Source organism: Salminus brasiliensis, chromosome 11 (genome assembly GCF_030463535.1).
Source record: "Salminus brasiliensis chromosome 11, fSalBra1.hap2, whole genome shotgun sequence".
In the NCBI taxonomy this organism is placed as follows: Eukaryota; Metazoa; Chordata; class Actinopteri; order Characiformes; family Bryconidae; genus Salminus; species Salminus brasiliensis.
In genome coordinates, this window is record NC_132888.1 from 24,427,197 (window position 1) to 24,451,447 (window position 24,251).

Below are 24,251 nucleotides of genomic sequence, written 5' to 3' on the forward strand. Positions count from 1 at the left end.
TTAAATGGAATGCTTTTTCTTGGTTTTGAAAAAATATGGTCTTAGCTATGAAATTTGAATTCTCTAGTTTGCATGGTTCTTCTGCTTACGGCCATTCCACCCTTAGAACGCCTGATTTTGTCTGATCTCAGAAGCTACCTAGGGTTGGGCCTGGTTAGTACTTGAATGGGAGACTGTCTGGGAATACTAGGTGTTGTAAGCTTTTTCAATCCTGCAAACAATGAAAGCTTACATTTCCATTTTTTTTTCATCTTTTGCACAAATTTGTATTTGAAACTCTTTTGTGTTGTAAATGTTGATGTGTTGAAATGGAATGCTTTTTCTTGATTTTGAACAAATATGGTCTTATCTATGAAATTTGAATCCTCTAGTTTGCAAGGTTCTTCTGCTTATGGCCATTCCACCCTTAGAACGCCTGATCTCGTTTGTTCTCAGAAGCTACCTAGGGTTGGGCCTGGTTAGTACTTGAATGGGAGACTCTCTGGGAATACCAGGTGTTGTAAGCTTTTCCAGTCCTGCAAACAATTAAAGCTTACATTTCCATGTTATTTACATCTTTTGCACAAATTTGTAGTTGAAACTCTTTTGTGTTGTAAATTTTGATGTGTTGAAATGGAATGCTTTTTCTTGGTTTTGAACAAATATGGTCTTATCTATGAAATTTGAATCCTCTAGTTAACAAGGTTCTTCTGCTTACGGCCATTCCACCCTTAGAATGCCTGATCTTGTCTGATCTCAGAAGCTACCTAGGGTTGGGCCTGGTTAGTACTTGAATGGGAGACAGAATGGGAATACCAGGTGTTGTAAGCTTTTTCAACCCTGCAAACAAAGAAAGCTTACATTTCCATGTTATTTACATCTTTTGCACAAATTTGTAGTTGAAACTCTTTTGTGTTGTAAATGTTGATGTGTTAAAATGGAATGCTTTTTCTTGGTTTTGAACAAATATGGTCTTAGCTATGAAATTTGAATCCTCTAGTTTGCAAGGTTCTTCTGCTTACGGCCATTCCACCCTTAGAACGCCTGATCTCGTCTGATCTCAGAAGCTACCTAGGGTTGGGCCTGGTTAGTACTTGAATGGGAGACTGAATGGGAATACCAGGTGTTGTAAGCTTTTCCAATCCTGCAAACAATTAAAGCTTACATTTCCATGTTATTTACATCTTTTGCACAAATTTGTAGTTGAAACTCTTTTGTGTTGTAAATTTTGATGTGTTTAAATGGAATGCTTTTTCTTGGTTTTGAACAAATATGGTCTTATCTATGAAATTTGAATCCTCTAGTTAACAAGGTTCTTCTGCTTACGGCCATTCCACCCTTAGAACGCCTGATCTTGTCTGATCTCAGAAGCTACCTAGGGTTGGGCCTGGTTAGTACTTGAATGGGAGACTGTTTGGGAATACTAGGTGTTGTAAGCTTTTTCAATCCTGCAAACAATGAAAGCTTACATTTCCATTTCTTTTTCATCTTTTGCACAAATTTGTATTTGAAACTCTTTTGTGTTGTAAATGTTGGTGTGTTGAAATGGAATGCTTTTTCTTGATTTTGAACAAATATGGTCTTATCTATGAAATTTGAATCCTCTAGTTTGCAAGGTTCTTCTGCTTATGGCCATTCCACCCTTAGAACGCCTGATCTCGTCTGATCTCAGAAGCTACCTAGGGTTGGGCCTGGTTAGTACTTGAATGGGAGACTGAATGGGAATACCAGGTGTTGTAAGCTTTTCCAGTCCTGCAAACAATTAAAGCTTACATTTCCATGTTATTTACATCTTTTGCACAAATTTGTAGTTGAAACTCTTTTGTGTTGTAAATTTTGATGTGTTGAAATGGAATGCTTTTTCTTGGTTTTGAACAAATATGGTCTTATCTATGAAATTTGAATCCTCTAGTTAACAAGGTTCTTCTGCTTTCGGCCATTCCACCCTTAGAATGCCTGATCTTGTCTGATCTCAGAAGCTAGCTAGGGTTGGGCCTGGTTAGTACTTGAATGGGAGACTGAATGGGAATACCAGGTGTTGTAAGCTTTTTCAATCCTGCAAACAAAGAAAGCTTACATTTCCATGTTATTTACATCTTTTGCACAAATTTGTAGTTGAAACTCTTTTGTGTTGTAAATGTTGATGTGTTAAAATGGAATGCTTTTTCTTGGTTTTGAACAAATATGGTCTTAGCTATGAAATTTGAATCCTCTAGTTTGCAAGGTTCTTCTGCTTACGGCCATTCCACCCTTAGAACGCCTGATCTCGTCTGATCTCAAAAGCTACCTCGGGTTGGGCCTGGTTAGTACTTGAATGGGAGACTGAATGGGAATACCAGGTGTTGTAAGCTTTTCCAGTCCTGCAAACAATTAAAGCTTACATTTCCATGTTATTTACATCTTTTGCACAAATTTGTAGTTGAAACTCTTTTGTGTTGTAAATTTTGATGTGTTGAAATGGAATGCTTTTTCTTGGTTTTGAACAAATATGGTCTTATCTATGAAATTTGAATCCTCTAGTTTGGAAGGTTCTTCTGCTTACGGCCATTCCACCCTTAGAACGCCTGATCTCGTTTGATCTCAGAAGCTACCTAGGGTTTGGCCTGGTTAGTACTTGAATGGGAGACTGAATGGGAATACCAGGTGTTGTAAGCTTTTTCAATCCTGCAAACAAAGAAAGCTTACATTTCCATGTTATTTACATCTTTTGCACAAATTTGTAGTTGAAACTCATTTGTGTTGTAAATGTTGATGTGTTAAAATGGAATGCTTTTTCTTGGTTTTGAACAAATATGGTCTTAGCTATGAAATTTGAATCCTCTAGTTTGCAAGGTTCTTCTGCTTACAGCCATTCCACCTTTAGATCGCCTGATCTCGTCTGATCTCAGAAGCTACCTAGGGTTGGGCCTGGTTAGTACTTGAATGGGAGACTGTCTGGGAATACCAGGTGTTGTAAGCTTTTTCAATCCTGCAAACAATGAAAGCTTACATTTCCATGTTATTTACATCTTTTGCACAAATTTGTAGTTGAAACTCTTTTGTGTTGTAAATTTTGATGTGTTGAAATGGAATGCTTTTTCTTGGTTTTGAACAAATATGGTCTTATCTATGAAATTTGAATCCTCTAGTTAACAAGGTTCTTCTGCTTACGGCCATTCCACCCTTAGAATGCCTGATCTTGTCTGATCTCAGAAGCTAGCTAGGGTTGGGCCTGGTTAGTACTTGAATGGGAGACTGAATGGGAATACCAGGTGTTGTAAGCTTTTTCAATCCTGCAAACAAAGAAAGCTTACATTTCCATGTTATTTACATCTTTTGCACAAATTTGTAGTTGAAACTCTTTTGTGTTGTAAATGTTGATGTGTTAAAATGGAATGCTTTTTCTTGGTTTTGAACAAATATGGTCTTAGCTATGAAATTTGAATCCTCTAGTTTGCAAGGTTCTTCTGCTTACGGCCATTCCACCCTTAGAACGCCTGATCTCGTCTGATCTCAAAAGCTACCTTGGGTTGGGCCTGGTTAGTACTTGAATGGGAGACTGAATGGGAATACCAGGTGTTGTAAGCTTTTCCAGTCCTGCAAACAATTAAAGCTTACATTTCCATGTTATTTACATCTTTTGCACAAATTTGTAGTTGAAACTCTTTTGTGTTGTAAATTTTGATGTGTTGAAATGGAATGCTTTTTCTTGGTTTTGAACAAATATGGTCTTATCTATGAAATTTGAATCCTCTAGTTTGGACGGTTCTTCTGCTTACGGCCATTCCACCCTTAGAACGCCTGATCTCGTTTGATCTCAGAAGCTACCTAGGGTTGGGCCTGGTTAGTACTTGAATGGGAGACTGAATGGGAATACCAGGTGTTGTAAGCTTTTTCAATCCTGCAAACAAAGAAAGCTTACATTTCCATGTTATTTACATCTTTTGCACAAATTTGTAGTTGAAACTCATTTGTGTTGTAAATGTTGATGTGTTAAAATGGAATGCTTTTTCTTGGTTTTGAACAAATATGGTCTTAGCTATGAAATTTGAATCCTCTAGTTTGCAAGGTTCTTCTGCTTACAGCCATTCCACCTTTAGATCGCCTGATCTCGTCTGATCTCAGAAGCTACCTAGGTTTGGGCCTGGTTAGTATTTGAATGGGAGACTGTCTGGGAATACCAGGTGTTGTAAGATTTTCCAGTCCTGCAAACAATTAAAGCTTACATTTCCATGTTATTTACATCTTTTGCACAAATTTGTAGTTGAAACTCTTTTGTGTTGTAAATTTTGATGTGTTGAAATGGAATGCTTTTTCTTGGTTTTGAACAAATATGGTCTGATCTATGAAATTTGAATCCTCTAGTTTGCAAGGTTCTTCTGCTTACGGCCATTCCACCCTTAGAATGCCTGATCTTGCCTGATCTCAGAAGCTAACTTGGGTTGGGCCTGGTTAGTACTTGAATGGGAGCCAGAATTGGAATACCAGGTATTGTATGCTTTTTCAATCCTGCAAACAAAGAAAGCTTACATTTCCATTTTTTTTTCATCTTTTGCATAAATTTGTATTTGAAACTCTTTTGTGTTGTAAATGTTGATGTGTTGAAATGGATTGCTTTTTCTTGATTTTAAACAAATATGGTCTTATCTATGAAATTTGAATCCTCTAGTTTGTAAGGTTCTTCTGCTTACGGCCATTCCACCCTTAGAACGCCTCATCTCGTCTGATCTCAGAAGCTACTTTGGGTTGGGCCTGGTTATTACTTGAATGGGAGACTGTCTGGGAATACCAGGTGTTGTAAGGTTTTCCAATCCTGCAAACAATTAAAGCTTACATTTCCATGTTATTTACATCTATTGCACAAATTTGTAGTTGAAACTCTTTTGTGTTTTAAATTTTGATGTGTTGAAATGAAATGCTTTTTCTTAGTTTTGAACAAATATGGTCTTGGCTATGAAATTTGAATCCTCGAGTTTGCAAGGTTCTTCTGCTTACGGCCATTCCACCCTTAGAACGCCTGATCTCGTCTGATATCAGAAGCTACCTAGGGTTGGGCCTGGTTAGTACTTGAATGGGAGACTGTCTGGGAATACCAGGTGTTGTAAGCTTTTCCAGTCCTGCAAACAATTAAAGCTTACATTTCCATGTTATTTACATCTTTTGCACAAATTTGTAGTTGAAACTCTTTTGTGTTGTAAATTTTGATGTGTTGAAATGGAATGCTTTTTCTTGGTTTTGAACAAATATGGTCTTATCTATGAAATTTGAATCCTCTAGTTTGCAAGGTTCTTCTGCTTACGGCCATTCCACCCTTAGAATGCCTGATCTTGTCTGATCTCAGAAGCTATCTAGGGTTGGGCCTGGTTAGTACTTGAATGGGAGACTTAATGGGAATACCAGGTGTTGTAAGCTTTTTCAATCCTGCAAACAAAGAAAGCTTACATTTCCATGTTATTTACATCTTTTGCACAAATTTGTAGTTGAAACTCTTTTGTGTTGTAAATGTTGATGTGTTAAAATGGAATGCTTTTTCTTGGTTTTGAACAAATATGGTCTTAGCTATGAAATTTGAATCCTCTAGTTTGCAAGGTTCTTCTGCTTACGGCCATTCCACCCTTAGAACGCCTGATCTCGTCTGATCTCAGAAGCTACCTAGGGTTGGGCCTGGTTAGTACTTGAATGGGAGACTGTCTGGGAATACCAGGTGTTGTAAGCTTTTCCAGTCCTGCAAACAATTAAAGCTTACGTTTCCATGTTATTTACATGTTTTGCACAAATTTGTAGTTGAAACTCTTTTGTGTTGTAAATTTTGATGTGTTGAAATGGAATGCTTTTTCTTGGTTTTGAACAAATATGGTCTTAGCTATGAAATTTGAATTCTCTAGTTTGCACGGTTCTTCTGCTTATGGCCATTCCACCCTTAGAACGCCTGATCTTGTCTGATCTCAGAAGCTACCTAGGGTTGGGCCTGGTTAGTACTTGAATGGGAGACTGTCTGGGAATACCAGGTGTTGTAAGCTTTTTCAATCCTGCAAACAATGAAAGCTTACATTTCCATGTTATTTACATCTTTTGCACAAATTTGTAGTTGAAACTCTTTTGTGTTGTAAATTTTGATGTGTTGAAATGGAATGCTTTTTCTTGGTTTTGAACAAATATGGTCTTATCTATGAAATTTGAATCCTCTAGTTTGCAAGGTTCTTCTGCTTACGGCCATTCCACCCTTAGAATGCCTGATCTAGTCTGATCTCAGAAGCTAACTTGGATTGGGCCTGGTTTGTACTTGAATGGGAGACTGAATTGGAATACCAGGTATTGTATGCTTTTTCAATCCTGCAAACAAAGAAAGCTTACATTTCCATTTTTTTTTCATCTTTTGCATAAATTTGTATTTGAAACTCTTTTGTGATGTAAATTTTGATGTGTTGAAATGGAATGCTTTTTCTTGATTTTAAACAAATATGTTCTTATCTATGAAATTTGAATCCTCTAGTTTGCAAGGTTCTTCTGCTTACAGCCATTCCACCTTTAGATCGCCTGATCTCGTCTGATCTCAGAAGCTACCTAGGTTTGGGCCTGGTTAGTATTTGAATGGGAGACTGTCTGGGAATACCAGGTGTTGTAAGATTTTCCAGTCCTGCAAACAATTAAAGCTTACATTTCCATGTTATTTACATCTTTTGCACAAATTTGTAGTTGAAACTCTTTTGTGTTGTAAATTTTGATGTGTTGAAATGGAATGCTTTTTCTTGGTTTTGAACAAATATGGTCTGATCTATGAAATTTGAATCCTCTAGTTTGCAAGGTTCTTCTGCTTACGGCCATTCCACCCTTAGAATGCCTGATCTTGCCTGATCTCAGAAGCTAACTTGGGTTGGGCCTGGTTAGTACTTGAATGGGAGACAGAATTGGAATACCAGGTATTGTATGCTTTTTCAATCCTGCAAACAAAGAAAGCTTACATTTCCATTTTTTTTTTCATCTTTTGCATAAATTTGTATTTGAAACTCTTTTGTGTTGTAAATGTTGATGTGTTGAAATGGATTGCTTTTTCTTGATTTTAAACAAATATGGTCTTATCTATGAAATTTGAATCCTCTAGTTTGTAAGGTTCTTCTGCTTACGGCCATTCCACCCTTAGAACGCCTCATCTCGTCTGATCTCAGAAGCTACTTTGGGTTGGGCCTGGTTATTACTTGAATGGGAGACTGTCTGGGAATACCAGGTGTTGTAAGGTTTTCCAATCCTGCAAACAATTAAAGCTTACATTTCCATGTTATTTACATCTTTTGCACAAATTTGTAGTTGAAACTCTTTTGTGTTTTAAATTTTGATGTGTTAAAATGAAATGCTTTTTCTTAGTTTTGAACAAATATGGTCTTGGCTATGAAATTTGAATCCTCGAGTTTGCAAGGTTCTTCTGCTTACGGCCATTCCCCCCTTAGAACGCCTGATCTCGTCTGATATCAGAAGCTACCTAGGGTTGGGCCTGGTTAGTACTTGAATGGGAGACTGTCTGGGAATACCAGGTGTTGTAAGCTTTTCCAGTCCTGCAAACAATTAAAGCTTACATTTCCATGTTATTTACATCTTTTGCACAAATTTGTAGTTGAAACTCTTTTGTGTTGTAAATTTTGATGTGTTGAAATGGAATGCTTTTTCTTGGTTTTGAACAAATATGGTCTTATCTATGAAATTTGAATCCTCTAGTTTGCAAGGTTCTTCTGCTTACGGCCATTCCACCCTTAGAATGCCTGATCTTGTCTGATCTCAGAAGCTAGCTAGGGTTGGGCCTGGTTAGTACTTGAATGGGAGACTTAATGGGAATACCAGGTGTTGTAAGTTTTTTCAATCCTGCAAACAAAGAAAGCTTACATTTCCATGTTATTTACATCTTTTGCACAAATTTGTAGTTGAAACTCTTTTGTGTTGTAAATGTTGATGTGTTAAAATGGAATGCTTTTTCTTGGTTTTGAACAAATATGGTCTTAGCTATGAAATTTGAATCCTCTAGTTTGCAAGGTTCTTCTGCTTACGGCCATTCCACCCTTAGAACGCCTGATCTCGTCTGATCTCAGAAGCTACCTAGGGTTGGGCCTGGTTAGTACTTGAATGGGAGACTGTCTGGGAATACCAGGTGTTGTAAGCTTTTCCAGTCCTGCAAACAATTAAAGCTTACGTTTCCATGTTATTTACATGTTTTGCACAAATTTGTAGTTGAAACTCTTTTGTGTTGTAAATTTTGATGTGTTGAAATGGAATGCTTTTTCTTGGTTTTGAACAAATATGGTCTTAGCTATGAAATTTGAATTCTCTAGTTTGCACGGTTCTTCTGCTTACGGCCATTCCACCCTTAGAACGCCTGATCTTGTCTGATCTCAGAAGCTACCTAGGGTTGGGCCTGGTTAGTACTTGAATGGGAGACTGTCTGGGAATACTAGGTGTTGTAAGCTTTTTCAATCCTGCAAACAATGAAAGCTTACATTTCCATTTCTTTTTCATCTTTTGCACAAATTTGTATTTGAAACTCTTTTGTGTTGTAAATGTTGATGTGTTGAAATGGAATGCTTTTTCTTGATTTTGAACAAATATGGTCTTATCTATGAAATCTGAATCCTCTAGTTTGCAAGGTTCTTCTGCTTATGGCCATTCCACCCTTAGAACGCCTGATCTCGTTTGATCTCAGAAGCTACCTAGGGTTGGGCCTGGTTAGTACTTGAATGGGAGACTCTCTGGGAATACCAGGTGTTGTAAGCTTTTCCAGTCCTGCAAACAATTAAAGCTTACATTTCCATGTTATTTACATCTTTTGCACAAATTTGTAGTTGAAACTCTTTTGTGTTGTAAGTGTTGATGTGTTGAAATGGAATGCTTTTTCTTGGTTTTGAACAAATATGGTCTTAGCTATGAAATTTGAATCCTCTAGTTTGCAAGGTTCTTCTGCTTACGGCCATTCCACCCTTAGAACGCCTGATCTCGTCTGATCTCAGAAGCTACCTAGGGTTGGGCCTGGTTAGTACTTGAATGGGAATACCAGGTGTTGTAAGCTTTTCCAGTCCTGCAAACAATTAAAGCTTACATTTCCATGTTATTTACATCTTTTGCACAAATTTGTATTTGAAACTCTTTTGTGTTGTAAATGTTGATGTGTTAAAATGGAATGCTTTTTCTTGATTTTGAACAAATATGGTCTTATCTATGAAATTTGAATCCTCTAGTTTGCAAGGTTCTTCTGCTTACGGCCATTCCACCCTTAGAACGCCTGATCTCGTCTGATCTCAGAAGCTACGTAGGGTTGGGCCTGGTTAGTACTTGAATGGGAGACTGTCTGGGAATACCGGTTGTTGTAAGCTTTTCCAGTCCTGCAAACAATTAAAGCTTACATTTCCATGTTGTTTACATCTTTTGCACAAATTTGTAGTTGAAACTCTTTTGTGTTGTAAATTTTGATGTGTTGAAATGGAATGCTTTTTCTTGGTTTTGAACAAATATGGTCTTATCTATGAAATTTTTCAAGGATTCAAGGATTCAAGGATTCAAGGAGACTTTATTGTCATTCGCATCACATGTGGTACATGGGGTGGAACGAAATTGTGGTACCCAAGGACCCAGTTTTACCCAGACAGCAGTACTTAAATAAATAAAATATACATAAATATATAAAAATATATGTAAAAATGAAAATAAAAATAAAATACAGAGAGAACATCAGTAAATGGAGAAGGTAGCAGCAGAGTGTATTTAAAGTGACTAGTGTCGTCAAAGTGTCGTTGCAGTGGTTCCACTAAGTGGCGTTTAAAAGTCTTGCAGCTTCCGGAATGAAGCTGTTCCTCAGTCTGTTCGTTCTACAATTTGAATCCTCTAGTTTGCAAGATACTTTTGCTTACGGCCATTCCACCCTTAGAATGCCTGATCTTGTCTGATCTCAGAAGCTAACTAGGGTTGGGCCTGGTTAGTACTTGAATGGGAGACTGAATGGGAATACCAGGTGTTGTAAGCTTTTCCAATCCTGCAAACAATTAAAGCTTACATTTCCATGTTATTTACATCTTTTGCACAAATTTGTAGTTGAAACTCTTTTGTGTTGTAAATTTTGATGTGTTGAAATGGAATGCTTTTTCTTGGTTTTGAACAAATATGGTCTTAGCTATTTCCATGTTATTTACATCTTTTGCACAAATTTGTAGTTGAAACTCTTTTGTGTTGTAAATGTTGATGTATTGAAATGGAATGCTTTTTCTTGGTTTTAAACAAATATGGTCTTATCTATGAAATTTGAATCCTCTAGTTTGCAAGGTTCTTCTGCTTACGGCCATTCCACCCTTAGAACCCCTGATCTCGTCTGAGCTCAGAAGCTACCTAGGGTTGGGCCTGGTTAGTACTTGAATGGGAGACTGAATGGGAATACCAGGTGTTGTAAGCTTTTTCAATCCTGCAAACAAAGAAAGCTTACATTTCCATGTTATTTACATCTTTTGCACAAATTTGTAGTTGAAACTCTTTTGTGTTGTAAATGTTGATGTGTTAAAATGGAATGCTTTTTCTTGGTTTTGAACAAATATGGTCTTAGCTATGAAATTTGAATCCTCTAGTTTGCAAGGTTCTTCTGCTTACGGCCATTCCACCCTTAGAACGCCTGATCTCGTCTGATCTCAAAAGCTACCTCGGGTTGGGCCTGGTTAGTACTTGAATGGGAGACTGAATGGGAATACCAGGTGTTGTAAGCTTTTCCAGTCCTGCAAACAATTAAAGCTTACATTTCCATGTTATTTACATCTTTTGCACAAATTTGTAGTTGAAACTCTTTTGTGTTGTAAATTTTGATGTGTTGAAATGGAATGCTTTTTCTTGGTTTTGAACAAATATGGTCTTATCTATGAAATTTGAATCCTCTAGTTTGGAAGGTTCTTCTGCTTACGGCCATTCCACCCTTAGAACGCCTGATCTCGTTTGATCTCAGAAGCTACCTAGGGTTGGGCCTGGTTAGTACTTGAATGGGAGACTGAATGGGAATACCAGGTGTTGTAAGCTTTTTCAATCCTGCAAACAAAGAAAGCTTACATTTCCATGTTATTTACATCTTTTGCACAAATTTGTAGTTGAAACTCATTTGTGTTGTAAATGTTGATGTGTTGAAATGGATTGCTTTTTCTTGGTTTTGAACAAATATGGTCTTAGCTATGAAATTTGAATTCTCTATTTTGCACGGTTCTTCTGCTTACGGCCATTCCACCCTTAGAACGCCTGATCTTGTCTGATCTCAGAAGCTACCTAGGGTTGGGCCTGGTTAGTACTTGAATGGGAGACTGTCTGGGAATACCAGGTGTTGTAAGCTTTTTCAATCCTGCAAACAATGAAAGCTTACATTTCCATGTTATTTACATCTTTTGCACAAATTTGTAGTTGAAACTCTTTTGTGTTGTAAATTTTGATGTGTTGAAATGGAATGCTTTTTCTTGGTTTTGAACAAATATGGTCTTATCTATGAAATTTGAATCCTCTAGTTTGCAAGGTTCTTCTGCTTACGGCCATTCCACCCTTAGAATGCCTGATCTTATCTGATCTCAGAAGCTAACTTGGATTGGGCCTGGTTTGTACTTGAATGGGAGACTGAATTGGAATACCAGGTATTGTATGCTTTTTCAATCCTGCAAACAAAGAAAGCTTACATTTCCATTTTTTTTTCATCTTTTGCATAAATTTGTATTTGAAACTCTTTTGTGTTGTAAATGTTGATGTGTTGAAATGGATTGCTTTTTCTTGATTTTAAACAAATATGGTCTTATCTATGAAATTTGAATCCTCTAGTTTGCAAGGTTCTTCTGCTTACGGCCATTCCACCCTTAGAACGCCTGATCTCGTCTGATCTCAGAAGCTACCTAGGGTTGGGCCTGGTTAGTACTGGAATGGGAGACTGTCTGGGCATACCAGGTGTTGTAAGCTTTTTCAATCCTGCAAACAATTAAAGTTTACATTTCCATTTTTTTTCATCTTTTGCACAAATTTGTATTTGAAACTCTTTTGTGTTGTAAATTTTGATGTGTTGAAATGGAATGCTTTTTCTTGATTTTAAACAAATATGTTCTTATCTATGAAATTTGAATCCTCTAGTTTGCAAGGTTCTTCTGCTTACAGCCATTCCACCTTTAGATCGCCTGATCTCGTCTGATCTCAGAAGCTACCTAGGTTTGGGCCTGGTTAGTATTTGAATGGGAGACTGTCTGGGAATACCAGGTGTTGTAAGATTTTCCAGTCCTGCAAACAATTAAAGCTTACATTTCCATGTTATTTACATCTTTTGCACAAATTTGTAGTTGAAACTCTTTTGTGTTGTAAATTTTGATGTGTTGAAATGGAATGCTTTTTCTTGGTTTTGAACAAATATGGTCTGATCTATGAAATTTGAATCCTCTAGTTTGCAAGGTTCTTCTGCTTACGGCCATTCCACCCTTAGAATGCCTGATCTTGCCTGATCTCAGAAGCTAACTTGGGTTGGGCCTGGTTAGTATTTGAATGGGAGCCAGAATTGGAATACCAGGTATTGTATGCTTTTTCAATCCTGCAAACAAAGAAAGCTTACATTTCCATTTTTTTTTTCATCTTTTGCATAAATTTGTATTTGAAACTCTTTTGTGTTGTAAATGTTGATGTGTTGAAATGGATTGCTTTTTCTTGATTTTAAACAAATATGGTCTTATCTATGAAATTTGAATCCTCTAGTTTGCAAGGTTCTTCTGCTTACGGCCATTCCACCCTTAGAACGCCTGATCTCGTTTGATCTCAGAAGCTACCTAGGGTTGGGCCTGGTTGGTACTTGAATGGGAGACTGAATGGGAATACCAGGTGTTGTAAGCTTTTTCAATCCTGCAAACAAAGAAAGCTTACATTTCCATGTTATTTACATCTTTTGCACAAATTTGTAGTTGAAACTCATTTGTGTTGTAAATGTTGATGTGATAAAATGGAATGCTTTTTCTTGGTTTTGAACAAATATGGTCTTAGCTATGAAATTTGAATCCTCTAGTTTGCAAGGTTCTTCTGCTTACAGCCATTCCACCTTTAGATCGCCTGATCTCGTCTGATCTCAGAAGCTACCTAGGGTTGGGCCTGGTTAGTACTTGAATGGGAGACTGTCTGGGAATACCAGGTGTTGTAAGCTTTTTCAATCCTGCAAACAATGAAAGCTTACATTTCCATGTTATTTACATCTTTTGCACAAATTTGTAGTTGAAACTCTTTTGTGTTGTAAATTTTGATGTGTTGAAATGGAATGCTTTTTCTTGGTTTTGAACAAATATGGTCTTATCTATGAAATTTGAATCCTCTAGTTTGCAAGGTTCTTCTGCTTACGGCCATTCCACCCTTAGAATGCCTGATCTTGTCTGATCTCAGAAGCTAACTTGGATTGGGCCTGGTTTGTACTTGAATGGGAGACTGAATTGGAATACCAGGTATTGTATGCTTTTTCAATCCTGCAAACAAAGAAAGCTTACATTTCCATTTTTTTTTCATCTTTTGCATAAATTTGTATTTGAAACTCTTTTGTGTTGTAAATGTTGATGTGTTGAAATGGATTGCTTTTTCTTGATTTTAAACAAATATGGTCTTATCTATGAAATTTGAATCCTCTAGTTTGCAAGGTTCTTCTGCTTACGGCCATTCCACCCTTAGAACGCCTGATCTCGTCTGATCTCAGAAGCTACCTAGGGTTGGGCCTGGTTAGTACTGGAATGGGAGACTGTCTGGGCATACCAGGTGTTGTAAGCTTTTTCAATCCTGCAAACAATTAAAGTTTACATTTCCATTTTTTTTCATCTTTTGCACAAATTTGTATTTGAAACTCTTTTGTGTTGTAAATTTTGATGTGTTGAAATGGAATGCTTTTTCTTGATTTTAAACAAATATGTTCTTATCTATGAAATTTGAATCCTCTAGTTTGCAAGGTTCTTCTGCTTACAGCCATTCCACCTTTAGATCGCCTGATCTCGTCTGATCTCAGAAGCTACCTAGGTTTGGGCCTGGTTAGTATTTGAATGGGAGACTGTCTGGGAATACCAGGTGTTGTAAGATTTTCCAGTCCTGCAAACAATTAAAGCTTACATTTCCATGTTATTTACATCTTTTGCACAAATTTGTAGTTGAAACTCTTTTGTGTTGTAAATTTTGATGTGTTGAAATGGAATGCTTTTTCTTGGTTTTGAACAAATATGGTCTGATCTATGAAATTTGAATCCTCTAGTTTGCAAGGTTCTTCTGCTTACGGCCATTCCACCCTTAGAATGCCTGATCTTGCCTGATCTCAGAAGCTAACTTGGGTTGGGCCTGGTTAGTACTTGAATGGGAGCCAGAATTGGAATACCAGGTATTGTATGCTTTTTCAATCCTGCAAACAAAGAAAGCTTACATTTCCATTTTTTTTTCATCTTTTGCATAAATTTGTATTTGAAACTCTTTTGTGTTGTAAATGTTGATGTGTTGAAATGGATTGCTTTTTCTTGATTTTAAACAAATATGGTCTTATCTATGAAATTTGAATCCTCTAGTTTGTAAGGTTCTTCTGCTTACGGCCATTCCACCCTTAGAACGCCTCATCTCGTCTGATCTCAGAAGCTACTTTGGGTTGGGCCTGGTTATTACTTGAATGGGAGACTGTCTGGGAATACCAGGTGTTGTAAGGTTTTCCAATCCTGCAAACAATTAAAGCTTACATTTCCATGTTATTTACATCTATTGCACAAATTTGTAGTTGAAACTCTTTTGTGTTTTAAATTTTGATGTGTTGAAATGAAATGCTTTTTCTTAGTTTTGAACAAATATGGTCTTGGCTATGAAATTTGAATCCTCGAGTTTGCAAGGTTCTTCTGCTTACGGCCATTCCACCCTTAGAACGCCTGATCTCGTCTGATATCAGAAGCTACCTAGGGTTGGGCCTGGTTAGTACTTGAATGGGAGACTGTCTGGGAATACCAGGTGTTGTAAGCTTTTCCAGTCCTGCAAACAATTAAAGCTTACATTTCCATGTTATTTACATCTTTTGCACAAATTTGTAGTTGAAACTCTTTTGTGTTGTAAATTTTGATGTGTTGAAATGGAATGCTTTTTCTTGGTTTTGAACAAATATGGTCTTATCTATGAAATTTGAATCCTCTAGTTTGCAAGGTTCTTCTGCTTACGGCCATTCCACCCTTAGAATGCCTGATCTTGTCTGATCTCAGAAGCTATCTAGGGTTGGGCCTGGTTAGTACTTGAATGGGAGACTTAATGGGAATACCAGGTGTTGTAAGCTTTTTCAATCCTGCAAACAAAGAAAGCTTACATTTCCATGTTATTTACATCTTTTGCACAAATTTGTAGTTGAAACTCTTTTGTGTTGTAAATGTTGATGTGTTAAAATGGAATGCTTTTTCTTGGTTTTGAACAAATATGGTCTTAGCTATGAAATTTGAATCCTCTAGTTTGCAAGGTTCTTCTGCTTACGGCCATTCCACCCTTAGAACGCCTGATCTCGTCTGATCTCAGAAGCTACCTAGGGTTGGGCCTGGTTAGTACTTGAATGGGAGACTGTCTGGGAATACCAGGTGTTGTAAGCTTTTCCAGTCCTGCAAACAATTAAAGCTTACGTTTCCATGTTATTTACATGTTTTGCACAAATTTGTAGTTGAAACTCTTTTGTGTTGTAAATTTTGATGTGTTGAAATGGAATGCTTTTTCTTGGTTTTGAACAAATATGGTCTTAGCTATGAAATTTGAATTCTCTAGTTTGCACGGTTCTTCTGCTTACGGCCATTCCACCCTTAGAACGCCTGATCTTGTCTGATCTCAGAAGCTACCTAGGGTTGGGCCTGGTTAGTACTTGAATGGGAGACTGTCTGGGAATACCAGGTGTTGTAAGCTTTTTCAATCCTGCAAACAATGAAAGCTTACATTTCCATGTTATTTACATCTTTTGCACAAATTTGTAGTTGAAACTCTTTTGTGTTGTAAATTTTGATGTGTTGAAATGGAATGCTTTTTCTTGGTTTTGAACAAATATGGTCTTATCTATGAAATTTGAATCCTCTAGTTTGCAAGGTTCTTCTGCTTACGGCCATTCCACCCTTAGAATGCCTGATCTTGTCTGATCTCAGAAGCTAACTTGGATTGGGCCTGGTTTGTACTTGAATGGGAGACTGAATTGGAATACCAGGTATTGTATGCTTTTTCAATCCTGCAAACAAAGAAAGCTTACATTTCCATTTTTTTTCATCTTTTGCATAAATTTGTATTTGAAACTCTTTTGTGTTGTAAATGTTGATGTGTTGAAATGGATTGCTTTTTCTTGATTTTAAACAAATATGGTCTTATCTATGAAATTTGAATCCTCTAGTTTGCAAGGTTCTTCTGCTTACGGCCATTCCACCCTTAGAACGCCTGATCTCGTCTGATCTCAGAAGCTACCTAGGGTTGGGCCTGGTTAGTACTGGAATGGGAGACTGTCTGGGCATACCAGGTGTTGTAAGCTTTTTCAATCCTGCAAACAATTAAAGTTTACATTTCCATTTTTTTTCATCTTTTGCACAAATTTGTATTTGAAACTCTTTTGTGTTGTAAATTTTGATGTGTTGAAATGGAATGCTTTTTCTTGATTTTAAACAAATATGTTCTTATCTATGAAATTTGAATCCTCTAGTTTGCAAGGTTCTTCTGCTTACAGCCATTCCACCTTTAGATCGCCTGATCTCGTCTGATCTCAGAAGCTACCTAGGTTTGGGCCTGGTTAGTATTTGAATGGGAGACTGTCTGGGAATACCAGGTGTTGTAAGATTTTCCAGTCCTGCAAACAATTAAAGCTTACATTTCCATGTTATTTACATCTTTTGCACAAATTTGTAGTTGAAACTCTTTTGTGTTGTAAATTTTGATGTGTTGAAATGGAATGCTTTTTCTTGGTTTTGAACAAATATGGTCTGATCTATGAAATTTGAATCCTCTAGTTTGCAAGGTTCTTCTGCTTACGGCCATTCCACCCTTAGAATGCCTGATCTTGCCTGATCTCAGAAGCTAACTTGGGTTGGGCCTGGTTAGTACTTTAATGGGAGCCAGAATTGGAATACCAGGTATTGTATGCTTTTTCAATCCTGCAAACAAAGAAAGCTTACATTTCCATTTTTTTTTTCATCTTTTGCATAAATTTGTATTTGAAACTCTTTTGTGTTGTAAATGTTGATGTGTTGAAATGGATTGCTTTTTCTTGATTTTAAACAAATATGGTCTTATCTATGAAATTTGAATCCTCTAGTTTGTAAGGTTCTTCTGCTTACGGCCATTCCACCCTTAGAACGCCTCATCTCGTCTGATCTCAGAAGCTACTTTGGGTTGGGCCTGGTTATTACTTGAATGGGAGACTGTCTGGGAATACCAGGTGTTGTAAGGTTTTCCAATCCTGCAAACAATTAAAGCTTACATTTCCATGTTATTTACATCTTTTGCACAAATTTGTAGTTGAAACTCTTTTGTGTTTTAAATTTTGATGTGTTAAAATGAAATGCTTTTTCTTAGTTTTGAACAAATATGGTCTTGGCTATGAAATTTGAATCCTCGAGTTTGCAAGGTTCTTCTGCTTACGGCCATTCCCCCCTTAGAACGCCTGATCTCGTCTGATCTCAGAAGCTACCTAGGGTTGGGCCTGGTTAGTACTTGAATGGGAGACTGTCTGGGAATACCAGGTGTTGTAAGCTTTTCCAGTCCTGCAAACAATTAAAGCTTACATTTCCATGTTATTTACATCTTTTGCACAAATTTGTAGTTGAAACTCTTTTGTGTTGTAAATTTTGATGTGTTGAAATGGAATGCTTTTTCTTGGTTTTGAACAAATATGGTCTTATCTATGAAATTTGAATCCTCTAGTTTGCAAGGTTCTTCTGCTTACGGCCATTCCACCCTTAGAATGCCTGATCTTGTCTGATCTCAGAAGCTAGCTAGGGTTGGGCCTGGTTAGTACTTGAATGGGAGACTTAATGGGAATACCAGGTGTTGTAAGCTTTTTCAATCCTGCAAACAAAGAAAGCTTACATTTCCATGTTATTTACATCTTTTGCACAAATTTGTAGTTGAAACTCTTTTGTGTTGTAAATGTTGATGTGTTAAAATGGAATGCTTTTTCTTGGTTTTGAACAAATATGGTCTTAGCTATGAAATTTGAATCCTCTAGTTTGCAAGTTTCTTCTGCTTACGGCCATTCCACCCTTAGAACGCCTGATCTCGTCTGATCTCAGAAGCTACCTAGGGTTGGGCCTGGTTAGTACTTGAATGGGAGACTGTCTGGGAATACCAGGTGTTGTAAGCTTTTCCAGTCCTGCAAACAGTTAAAGCTTACGTTTCCATGTTATTTACATGTTTTGCACAAATTTGTAGTTGAAACTCTTTTGTGTTGTAAATTTTGATGTGTTGAAATGGAATGCTTTTTCTTGGTTTTGAACAAATATGGTCTTAGCTATGAAATTTGAATTCTCTAGTTTGCACGGTTCTTCTGCTTACGGCCATTCCACCCTTAGAACGCCTGATCTTGTCTGATCTCAGAAGCTACCTAGGGTTGGGCCTGGTTAGTACTTGAATGGGAGACTGTCTGGGAATACTAGGTGTTGTAAGCTTTTTCAATCCTGCAAACAATGAAAGCTTACATTTCCATTTCTTTTTCATCTTTTGCACAAATTTGTATTTGAAACTCTTTTGTGTTGTAAATGTTGATGTGTTGAAATGGAATGCTTTTTCTTGATTTTGAACAAATATGGTCTTATCTATGAAATTTGAATCCTCTAGTTTGCAAGGTTCTTCTGCTTATGGCCATTCCACCCTTAGAACGCCTGATCTCGTTTGATCTCAGAAGCTACCTAGGGTTGGGCCTGGTTAGTACTTGAATGGGAGACTCTCTGGGAATACCAGGTGTTGTAAGCTTTTCCAGTCCTGCAAACAATTAAAGCTTACATTTCCATGTTATTTACATCTTTTGCACAAATTTGTAGTTGAAACTCTTTTGTGTTGTAAATTTTGATGTGTTGAAATGGAATGCTTTTTCTTGGTTTTGAACAAATATGGTCTTATCTATGAAATTTGAATCCTCTAGTTTGCAAGGTTCTTCTGCTTACGGCCATTCCACCCTTAGAACGCCTGATCTCGTCTGATCTCAGAAGCTACCTAGGGTTGGGCCTGGTTAGTACTTGAATGGGAGACTGTCTGGGAATACCAGGTGTTGTAAGCTTTTCCAGTCCTGCAAACAGTTAAAGCTTACGTTTCCATGTTATTTACATGTTTTGCACAAATTTGTAGTTGAAACTCTTTTGTGTTGTAAATTTTGATGTGTTGAAATGGAATGCTTTTTCTTGGTTTTGAACAAATATGGTCTTAGCTATGAAATTTGAATTCTCTAGTTTGCACGGTTCTTCTGCTTACGGCCATTCCACCCTTAGAACGCCTGATCTTGTCTGATCTCAGAAGCTACCTAGGGTTGGGCCTGGTTAGTACTTGAATGGGAGACTGTCTGGGAATACTAGGTGTTGTAAGCTTTTTCAATCCTGCAAACAATGAAAGCTTACATTTCCATTTCTTTTTCATCTTTTGCACAAATTTGTATTTGAAACTCTTTTGTGTTGTAAATGTTGATGTGTTGAAATGGAATGCTTTTTCTTGATTTTGAACAAATATGGTCTTATCTATGAAATTTGAATCCTCTAGTTTGCAAGGTTCTTCTGCTTATGGCCATTCCACCCTTAGAACGCCTGATCTCGTTTGATCTCAGAAGCTACCTAGGGTTGGGCCTGGTTAGTACTTGAATGGGAGACTCTCTGGGAATACCAGGTGTTGTAAGCTTTTCCAGTCCTGCAAACAATTAAAGCTTACATTTCCATGTTATTTACATCTTTTGCACAAATTTGTATTTGAAACTCTTTTGTGTTGTAAATGTTGATGTGTTAAAATGGAATGCTTTTTCTTGATTTTGAACAAATATGGTCTTATCTATGAAATTTGAATCCTCTAGTTTGCAAGGTTCTTCTGCTTACGGCCATTCCACCCTTAGAACGCCTGATCTCGTCTGATCTCAGAAGCTACGTAGTGTTGGGCCTGGTTAGTACTTGAATGGGAGACTGTCTGGGAATACCGGGTGTTGTAAGCTTTTCCAGTCCTGCAAACAATTAAAGCTTACATTTCCATGTTGTTTACATCTTTTGCACAAATTTGTAGTTGAAACTCTTTTGTGTTGTAAATTTTGATGTGTTGAAATGGAATGCTTTTTCTTGGTTTTGAACAAATATGGTCTTATCTATGAAATTTTTCAAGGATTCAAGGATTCAAGGATTCAAGGAGACTTTATTGTCATTCGCATCACATGTGCTACATGGGGTGGAACGAAATTGTGGTACCCAAGGACCCAGTTTTACCCAGACAGCAGTACTTAAATAAATAAAATATACATAAATATATAAAAATATATGTAAAAATGAAAATAAAAATAAAATACAGAGAGAACATCAGTAAATGGAGAAGGTAGCAGCAGAGTGTATTTAAAGTGACTAGTGTCGTCAAAGTGTCGTTGCAGTGGTTCCACTAAGTGGCGTTTAAAAGTCTTGCAGCTTCCGGAATGAAGCTTTTCCTCAGTCTGTTCGTTCTACAATTTGAATCCTCTAGTTTGCAAGGTTCTTCTGCTTACGGCCATTCCACCCTTAGAATGCCTGATCTTGTCTGATCTCAGAAGCTAACTAGGGTTGGGCCTGGTTAGTACTTGAATGGGAGACTGAATGGGAATACCAGGTGTTGTAAGCTTTTCCAATCCTGCAAACAATTAAAGCTTACATTTCCATGTTATTTACATCTTTTGCACAAATTTGTAGTTGAAACTCTTTTGTGTTGTAAATTTTGATGTGTTGAAATGGAATGCTTTTTCTTGGTTTTGAACAAATATGGTCTTAGCTATTTCCATGTTATTTACATCTTTTGCACAAATTTGTAGTTGAAACTCTTTTGTGTTGTAAATGTTGATGTATTGAAATGGAATGCTTTTTCTTGGTTTTAAACAAATATGGTCTTATCTATGAAATTTGAATCCTCTAGTTTGCAAGGTTCTTCTGCTTACGGCCATTCCACCCTTAGAACCCCTGATCTCGTCTGAGCTCAGAAGCTACCTAGGGTTGGGCCTGGTTAGTACTTGAATGGGAGACTGAATGGGAATACCAGGTGTTGTAAGCTTTTCCAGTCCTGCAAACAATTAAAGCTTACATTTCCATGTTATTTACATCTTTTGCACAAATTTGTAGTTGAAACTCTTTTGTGTTGTAAATTTTGATGTGTTGAAATGGAATGCTTTTTCTTGGTTTTGAACAAATATGGTCTTATCTATGAAATTTGAATCCTCTAGTTTGCAAGGTTCTTCTGCTTACGGCCATTCCACCCTTAGAATGCCTGATCTTGTCTGATCTCAGAAGCTAGCTAGGGTTGGGCATGGTTAGTACTTGAATGGGAGACTGAATGGGAATACCAGGTGTTGTAAGCTTTTTCAATCCTGCAAACAAAGAAAGCTTACATTTCCATGTTATTTACATCTTTTGCACAAATTTGTAGTTGAAACTCCTTTGTGTTGTAAATGTTGATGTGTTAAAATGGAATGCTTTTTCTTGGTTTTGAACAAATATGGTCTTAGCTATGAAATTTGAATCCTCTAGTTTGCAAGGTTCTTCTGCTTACGGCCATTCCACCCTTAGAACGCCTGATCTCGTCTGATCTCAGAAGCTACCTAGGGTTGGGCCTGGTTAGTACTTGAATGGGAGACTGTCTTGGAATACCAGGTGTTGTAAGCTTTTCCAGTCCTGCAAACAATTAAAGCTTACATTTCCATGTTATTTACATCTTTTGCACAAATTTGTAGTTGAAACTCTTTTGTGTTGTAAATGTTGATGTGTTGAAATGGAATGCTTTTTCTTGGTTTTGAACAAATATGGTCTTAGCTATGAAATTTGAATTCTCTAGTTTGCACGGTTCTTCTGCTTACGGCCATTCCACCCTTAGAACGCATAATCTCGTCTGATCTCAGAAGCTACCTAGGGTTGGGCCTGGTTAGTACTTGAATGGGAGACTGTCTGGGAATACCAGGTGTTGTAAGCTTTTCCAGTCCTGCAAACAATTAAAGCTTACATTTCCATGTTATTTACATCTTTTGCACAAATTTGTAGTTGAAACTCTTTTGTGTTGTAAATTTTGATGTGTTGAAATGGAATGTTTTTTCTTGGTTTTGAACAAATATGGTCTTAGCTATGAAATTTGAATTCTCTAGTTTGTACGGTTCTTCTGCTTACGGCCATTCCACCCTTAGAATGCCTGATCTTGTCTGATCTCAGAAGCTACCTAGGGTTGGGCCTGGTTAGTACTTGAATGGGAGACTGAATGGGAATACCAGGTGTTATAAGCTTTTTCAATCCTGCAAACAAAGAAAGCTTACATTTCCATGTTATTTACATCTTTTGCACAAATTTGTAGTTGAAACTCTTTTGTGTTGTAAATGTTGATGTGTTAAAATGTAATGCTTTTTCTTGGTTTTGAACAAATATGGTCTTAGCTATGAAATTTGAATTCTCTAGTTTGCACGGTTCTTCTGCTTACGGCCATTCCACCCTTAGAACGCCTGATCTCGTTTGATCTCAGAAGCTACCTAGGGTTGGGCCTGGTTAGTACTTGAATGGGAGACTGGTTGGGAATACCAGGTGTTGTAAGTTTTTTCAATCCTGCAAACAATTAAAGCTTACATTTCCATGTTATTTACATCTTTTGCACAAATTTGTAGTTGAAACTCTTTTGTGTTGTAAATTTTGATGTGTTGAAATGGAATGCTTTTTCTTGGTTTTGAACAAATATGGTCTTATCTATGAAATTTGAATCCTCTAGTTTGCAAGGTTCTTCTGCTTATGGCCATTCCACCCTTAGAATGCCTGATCTTGTCTGATCTCAGAAGCTACCTAGGGTTGGGCCTGGTTAGTACTTGAATGGGAGACTGTCTGGGAATACCAGGTGTTGTAAGCTTTTCCAGTCCTGCAAACAATTAAAGCTTACATTTCCATGTTATTTACATCTTTTGCACAAATTTGTAGTTGAAACTCTTTTGTGTTGTAAATGTTGATGTGTTAAAATGGAATGCTTTTTCTTGGTTTTGAACAAATATGGTCTTATCTATGAAATTTGAATCCTCTAGTTTGCAAGGTTCTTCTGCTTACAGCCATTCCACCCTTAGAATGCCTGATCTTGTCTGATCTCAGAAGCTAGCTAGGGTTGGGCCTGGTTAGTACTTGAATGGGAGACTGAATGGGAATACCAGGTGTTGTAAGCTTTTTCAATCCTGCAAACAAAGAAAGCTTACATTTCCATGTTATTTACATCTTTTGCACAAATTTGTAGTTGAAACTCTTTTGTGTTGTAAATGTTGATGTGTTAAAATGGAATGCTTTTTCTTGGTTTTGAACAAATATGGTCTTATCTATGAAATTTGAATTCTCTAGTTTGCACGGTTCTTCTGCTTACGGCCATTCCACCCTTAGAACGCCTGATCTTGTTTGATCTCAGAAGCTACCTAGGGTTGGGCCTGGTTAGTACTTGAATGGGAGACTGGATGGGAATACCAGGTGTTGTAAGCTTTTTCAATCCTGCAAACAATGAAAGCTTACATTTCCATGTTATTTACATCTTTTGCACAAATTTGTAGTTGAAACTCTTTTGTGTTGTAAATTTTGATGTGTTGAAATGGAATGTTTTTTCTTGGTTTTGAACAAATATGGTCTTATCTATGAAATTTGAATCCTCTAGTTTGCAAGGTTCTTCTGCTTATGGCCATTCCACCCTTAGAATGCCTGATCTTGTCTGATCTCAGAAGCTACCTAGGGTTGGGCCTGGTTAGTACTTGAATGGGAGACTGTCTGGGAATACCAGGTGTTGTAAGCTTTTCCAGTCCTGCAAACAATTAAAGCTTACATTTCCATGTTATTTACATCTTTTGCACAAATTTGTAGTTGAAACTCTTTTGTGTTGTAAATGTTGATGTGTTAAAATGGAATGCTTTTTCTTGGTTTTGAACAAATATGGTCTTATCTATGAAATTTGAATCCTCTAGTTTGCAAGGTTCTTCTGCTTACAGCCATTCCACCCTTAGAATGCCTGATCTTGTCTGATCTCAGAAGCTAGCTAGGGTTGGGCCTGGTTAGTACTTGAATGGGAGACTGAATGGGAATACCAGGTGTTGTAAGCTTTTTCAATCCTGCAAACAAAGAAAGCTTACATTT

General features: G+C 37.2%; 68 pseudogenes; all 68 read left to right on the top strand.

The window, feature by feature from the left end:
- The first annotated feature begins 83 nt into the window (after positions 1 to 83).
- LOC140566594 (5S ribosomal RNA) lies at positions 84 to 202 on the top strand (annotated as a pseudogene).
- A 185-nt stretch (positions 203 to 387) lies between these two features.
- On the top strand, positions 388 to 506 carry LOC140572255 (5S ribosomal RNA; annotated as a pseudogene).
- A 185-nt stretch (positions 507 to 691) lies between these two features.
- Positions 692 to 810, top strand: LOC140567117 (5S ribosomal RNA; annotated as a pseudogene).
- A 185-nt stretch (positions 811 to 995) lies between these two features.
- Positions 996 to 1,114, top strand: LOC140567969 (5S ribosomal RNA; annotated as a pseudogene).
- Positions 1,115 to 1,299: 185 nt separating this feature from the next.
- On the top strand, positions 1,300 to 1,418 carry LOC140573024 (5S ribosomal RNA; annotated as a pseudogene).
- Positions 1,419 to 1,603: 185 nt separating this feature from the next.
- Positions 1,604 to 1,722, top strand: LOC140570371 (5S ribosomal RNA; annotated as a pseudogene).
- A 185-nt stretch (positions 1,723 to 1,907) lies between these two features.
- Positions 1,908 to 2,026, top strand: LOC140566931 (5S ribosomal RNA; annotated as a pseudogene).
- A 185-nt stretch (positions 2,027 to 2,211) lies between these two features.
- On the top strand, positions 2,212 to 2,330 carry LOC140566098 (5S ribosomal RNA; annotated as a pseudogene).
- Positions 2,331 to 2,515: 185 nt separating this feature from the next.
- LOC140573384 (5S ribosomal RNA) lies at positions 2,516 to 2,634 on the top strand (annotated as a pseudogene).
- A 185-nt stretch (positions 2,635 to 2,819) lies between these two features.
- On the top strand, positions 2,820 to 2,938 carry LOC140570939 (5S ribosomal RNA; annotated as a pseudogene).
- A 185-nt stretch (positions 2,939 to 3,123) lies between these two features.
- Positions 3,124 to 3,242, top strand: LOC140573170 (5S ribosomal RNA; annotated as a pseudogene).
- Positions 3,243 to 3,427: 185 nt separating this feature from the next.
- LOC140573229 (5S ribosomal RNA) lies at positions 3,428 to 3,546 on the top strand (annotated as a pseudogene).
- A 185-nt stretch (positions 3,547 to 3,731) lies between these two features.
- LOC140570155 (5S ribosomal RNA) lies at positions 3,732 to 3,850 on the top strand (annotated as a pseudogene).
- A 185-nt stretch (positions 3,851 to 4,035) lies between these two features.
- LOC140567923 (5S ribosomal RNA) lies at positions 4,036 to 4,154 on the top strand (annotated as a pseudogene).
- Positions 4,155 to 4,643: 489 nt separating this feature from the next.
- Positions 4,644 to 4,762, top strand: LOC140568339 (5S ribosomal RNA; annotated as a pseudogene).
- Positions 4,763 to 4,947: 185 nt separating this feature from the next.
- LOC140571220 (5S ribosomal RNA) lies at positions 4,948 to 5,066 on the top strand (annotated as a pseudogene).
- Positions 5,067 to 5,251: 185 nt separating this feature from the next.
- Positions 5,252 to 5,370, top strand: LOC140572729 (5S ribosomal RNA; annotated as a pseudogene).
- Positions 5,371 to 5,555: 185 nt separating this feature from the next.
- On the top strand, positions 5,556 to 5,674 carry LOC140569998 (5S ribosomal RNA; annotated as a pseudogene).
- Positions 5,675 to 5,859: 185 nt separating this feature from the next.
- On the top strand, positions 5,860 to 5,978 carry LOC140571823 (5S ribosomal RNA; annotated as a pseudogene).
- A 489-nt stretch (positions 5,979 to 6,467) lies between these two features.
- LOC140567924 (5S ribosomal RNA) lies at positions 6,468 to 6,586 on the top strand (annotated as a pseudogene).
- A 490-nt stretch (positions 6,587 to 7,076) lies between these two features.
- LOC140568341 (5S ribosomal RNA) lies at positions 7,077 to 7,195 on the top strand (annotated as a pseudogene).
- A 185-nt stretch (positions 7,196 to 7,380) lies between these two features.
- Positions 7,381 to 7,499, top strand: LOC140572112 (5S ribosomal RNA; annotated as a pseudogene).
- A 185-nt stretch (positions 7,500 to 7,684) lies between these two features.
- On the top strand, positions 7,685 to 7,803 carry LOC140566393 (5S ribosomal RNA; annotated as a pseudogene).
- Positions 7,804 to 7,988: 185 nt separating this feature from the next.
- On the top strand, positions 7,989 to 8,107 carry LOC140570009 (5S ribosomal RNA; annotated as a pseudogene).
- Positions 8,108 to 8,292: 185 nt separating this feature from the next.
- LOC140572564 (5S ribosomal RNA) lies at positions 8,293 to 8,411 on the top strand (annotated as a pseudogene).
- Positions 8,412 to 8,596: 185 nt separating this feature from the next.
- LOC140570083 (5S ribosomal RNA) lies at positions 8,597 to 8,715 on the top strand (annotated as a pseudogene).
- A 185-nt stretch (positions 8,716 to 8,900) lies between these two features.
- On the top strand, positions 8,901 to 9,007 carry LOC140568148 (5S ribosomal RNA; annotated as a pseudogene).
- Positions 9,008 to 9,192: 185 nt separating this feature from the next.
- On the top strand, positions 9,193 to 9,311 carry LOC140566790 (5S ribosomal RNA; annotated as a pseudogene).
- A 528-nt stretch (positions 9,312 to 9,839) lies between these two features.
- On the top strand, positions 9,840 to 9,958 carry LOC140570166 (5S ribosomal RNA; annotated as a pseudogene).
- Positions 9,959 to 10,262: 304 nt separating this feature from the next.
- LOC140571385 (5S ribosomal RNA) lies at positions 10,263 to 10,381 on the top strand (annotated as a pseudogene).
- A 185-nt stretch (positions 10,382 to 10,566) lies between these two features.
- Positions 10,567 to 10,685, top strand: LOC140566099 (5S ribosomal RNA; annotated as a pseudogene).
- A 185-nt stretch (positions 10,686 to 10,870) lies between these two features.
- LOC140570156 (5S ribosomal RNA) lies at positions 10,871 to 10,989 on the top strand (annotated as a pseudogene).
- Positions 10,990 to 11,174: 185 nt separating this feature from the next.
- On the top strand, positions 11,175 to 11,293 carry LOC140570981 (5S ribosomal RNA; annotated as a pseudogene).
- A 489-nt stretch (positions 11,294 to 11,782) lies between these two features.
- On the top strand, positions 11,783 to 11,901 carry LOC140571162 (5S ribosomal RNA; annotated as a pseudogene).
- Positions 11,902 to 12,085: 184 nt separating this feature from the next.
- Positions 12,086 to 12,204, top strand: LOC140567925 (5S ribosomal RNA; annotated as a pseudogene).
- A 490-nt stretch (positions 12,205 to 12,694) lies between these two features.
- LOC140571951 (5S ribosomal RNA) lies at positions 12,695 to 12,813 on the top strand (annotated as a pseudogene).
- A 185-nt stretch (positions 12,814 to 12,998) lies between these two features.
- On the top strand, positions 12,999 to 13,117 carry LOC140570940 (5S ribosomal RNA; annotated as a pseudogene).
- A 489-nt stretch (positions 13,118 to 13,606) lies between these two features.
- On the top strand, positions 13,607 to 13,725 carry LOC140571163 (5S ribosomal RNA; annotated as a pseudogene).
- A 184-nt stretch (positions 13,726 to 13,909) lies between these two features.
- On the top strand, positions 13,910 to 14,028 carry LOC140567926 (5S ribosomal RNA; annotated as a pseudogene).
- Positions 14,029 to 14,517: 489 nt separating this feature from the next.
- On the top strand, positions 14,518 to 14,636 carry LOC140568342 (5S ribosomal RNA; annotated as a pseudogene).
- A 185-nt stretch (positions 14,637 to 14,821) lies between these two features.
- LOC140571221 (5S ribosomal RNA) lies at positions 14,822 to 14,940 on the top strand (annotated as a pseudogene).
- Positions 14,941 to 15,125: 185 nt separating this feature from the next.
- Positions 15,126 to 15,244, top strand: LOC140572731 (5S ribosomal RNA; annotated as a pseudogene).
- A 185-nt stretch (positions 15,245 to 15,429) lies between these two features.
- LOC140570021 (5S ribosomal RNA) lies at positions 15,430 to 15,548 on the top strand (annotated as a pseudogene).
- Positions 15,549 to 15,733: 185 nt separating this feature from the next.
- LOC140570984 (5S ribosomal RNA) lies at positions 15,734 to 15,852 on the top strand (annotated as a pseudogene).
- Positions 15,853 to 16,340: 488 nt separating this feature from the next.
- On the top strand, positions 16,341 to 16,459 carry LOC140571164 (5S ribosomal RNA; annotated as a pseudogene).
- A 184-nt stretch (positions 16,460 to 16,643) lies between these two features.
- On the top strand, positions 16,644 to 16,762 carry LOC140567928 (5S ribosomal RNA; annotated as a pseudogene).
- Positions 16,763 to 17,252: 490 nt separating this feature from the next.
- Positions 17,253 to 17,371, top strand: LOC140568343 (5S ribosomal RNA; annotated as a pseudogene).
- Positions 17,372 to 17,556: 185 nt separating this feature from the next.
- LOC140566544 (5S ribosomal RNA) lies at positions 17,557 to 17,675 on the top strand (annotated as a pseudogene).
- Positions 17,676 to 17,860: 185 nt separating this feature from the next.
- LOC140572702 (5S ribosomal RNA) lies at positions 17,861 to 17,979 on the top strand (annotated as a pseudogene).
- Positions 17,980 to 18,164: 185 nt separating this feature from the next.
- LOC140570033 (5S ribosomal RNA) lies at positions 18,165 to 18,283 on the top strand (annotated as a pseudogene).
- A 185-nt stretch (positions 18,284 to 18,468) lies between these two features.
- LOC140572565 (5S ribosomal RNA) lies at positions 18,469 to 18,587 on the top strand (annotated as a pseudogene).
- Positions 18,588 to 18,772: 185 nt separating this feature from the next.
- On the top strand, positions 18,773 to 18,891 carry LOC140570084 (5S ribosomal RNA; annotated as a pseudogene).
- A 185-nt stretch (positions 18,892 to 19,076) lies between these two features.
- Positions 19,077 to 19,195, top strand: LOC140570045 (5S ribosomal RNA; annotated as a pseudogene).
- Positions 19,196 to 19,380: 185 nt separating this feature from the next.
- On the top strand, positions 19,381 to 19,499 carry LOC140572566 (5S ribosomal RNA; annotated as a pseudogene).
- Positions 19,500 to 19,684: 185 nt separating this feature from the next.
- LOC140570085 (5S ribosomal RNA) lies at positions 19,685 to 19,803 on the top strand (annotated as a pseudogene).
- Positions 19,804 to 19,988: 185 nt separating this feature from the next.
- LOC140568568 (5S ribosomal RNA) lies at positions 19,989 to 20,107 on the top strand (annotated as a pseudogene).
- A 528-nt stretch (positions 20,108 to 20,635) lies between these two features.
- On the top strand, positions 20,636 to 20,754 carry LOC140570167 (5S ribosomal RNA; annotated as a pseudogene).
- Positions 20,755 to 21,058: 304 nt separating this feature from the next.
- On the top strand, positions 21,059 to 21,177 carry LOC140571386 (5S ribosomal RNA; annotated as a pseudogene).
- Positions 21,178 to 21,362: 185 nt separating this feature from the next.
- LOC140567453 (5S ribosomal RNA) lies at positions 21,363 to 21,481 on the top strand (annotated as a pseudogene).
- Positions 21,482 to 21,666: 185 nt separating this feature from the next.
- Positions 21,667 to 21,785, top strand: LOC140570161 (5S ribosomal RNA; annotated as a pseudogene).
- Positions 21,786 to 21,970: 185 nt separating this feature from the next.
- Positions 21,971 to 22,089, top strand: LOC140566514 (5S ribosomal RNA; annotated as a pseudogene).
- Positions 22,090 to 22,274: 185 nt separating this feature from the next.
- On the top strand, positions 22,275 to 22,393 carry LOC140567197 (5S ribosomal RNA; annotated as a pseudogene).
- Positions 22,394 to 22,578: 185 nt separating this feature from the next.
- On the top strand, positions 22,579 to 22,697 carry LOC140571744 (5S ribosomal RNA; annotated as a pseudogene).
- Positions 22,698 to 22,882: 185 nt separating this feature from the next.
- On the top strand, positions 22,883 to 23,001 carry LOC140572991 (5S ribosomal RNA; annotated as a pseudogene).
- Positions 23,002 to 23,186: 185 nt separating this feature from the next.
- LOC140573330 (5S ribosomal RNA) lies at positions 23,187 to 23,305 on the top strand (annotated as a pseudogene).
- A 185-nt stretch (positions 23,306 to 23,490) lies between these two features.
- Positions 23,491 to 23,609, top strand: LOC140572666 (5S ribosomal RNA; annotated as a pseudogene).
- Positions 23,610 to 23,794: 185 nt separating this feature from the next.
- LOC140572992 (5S ribosomal RNA) lies at positions 23,795 to 23,913 on the top strand (annotated as a pseudogene).
- A 185-nt stretch (positions 23,914 to 24,098) lies between these two features.
- On the top strand, positions 24,099 to 24,217 carry LOC140573331 (5S ribosomal RNA; annotated as a pseudogene).
- The last annotated feature ends 34 nt before the right edge of the window (positions 24,218 to 24,251 follow it).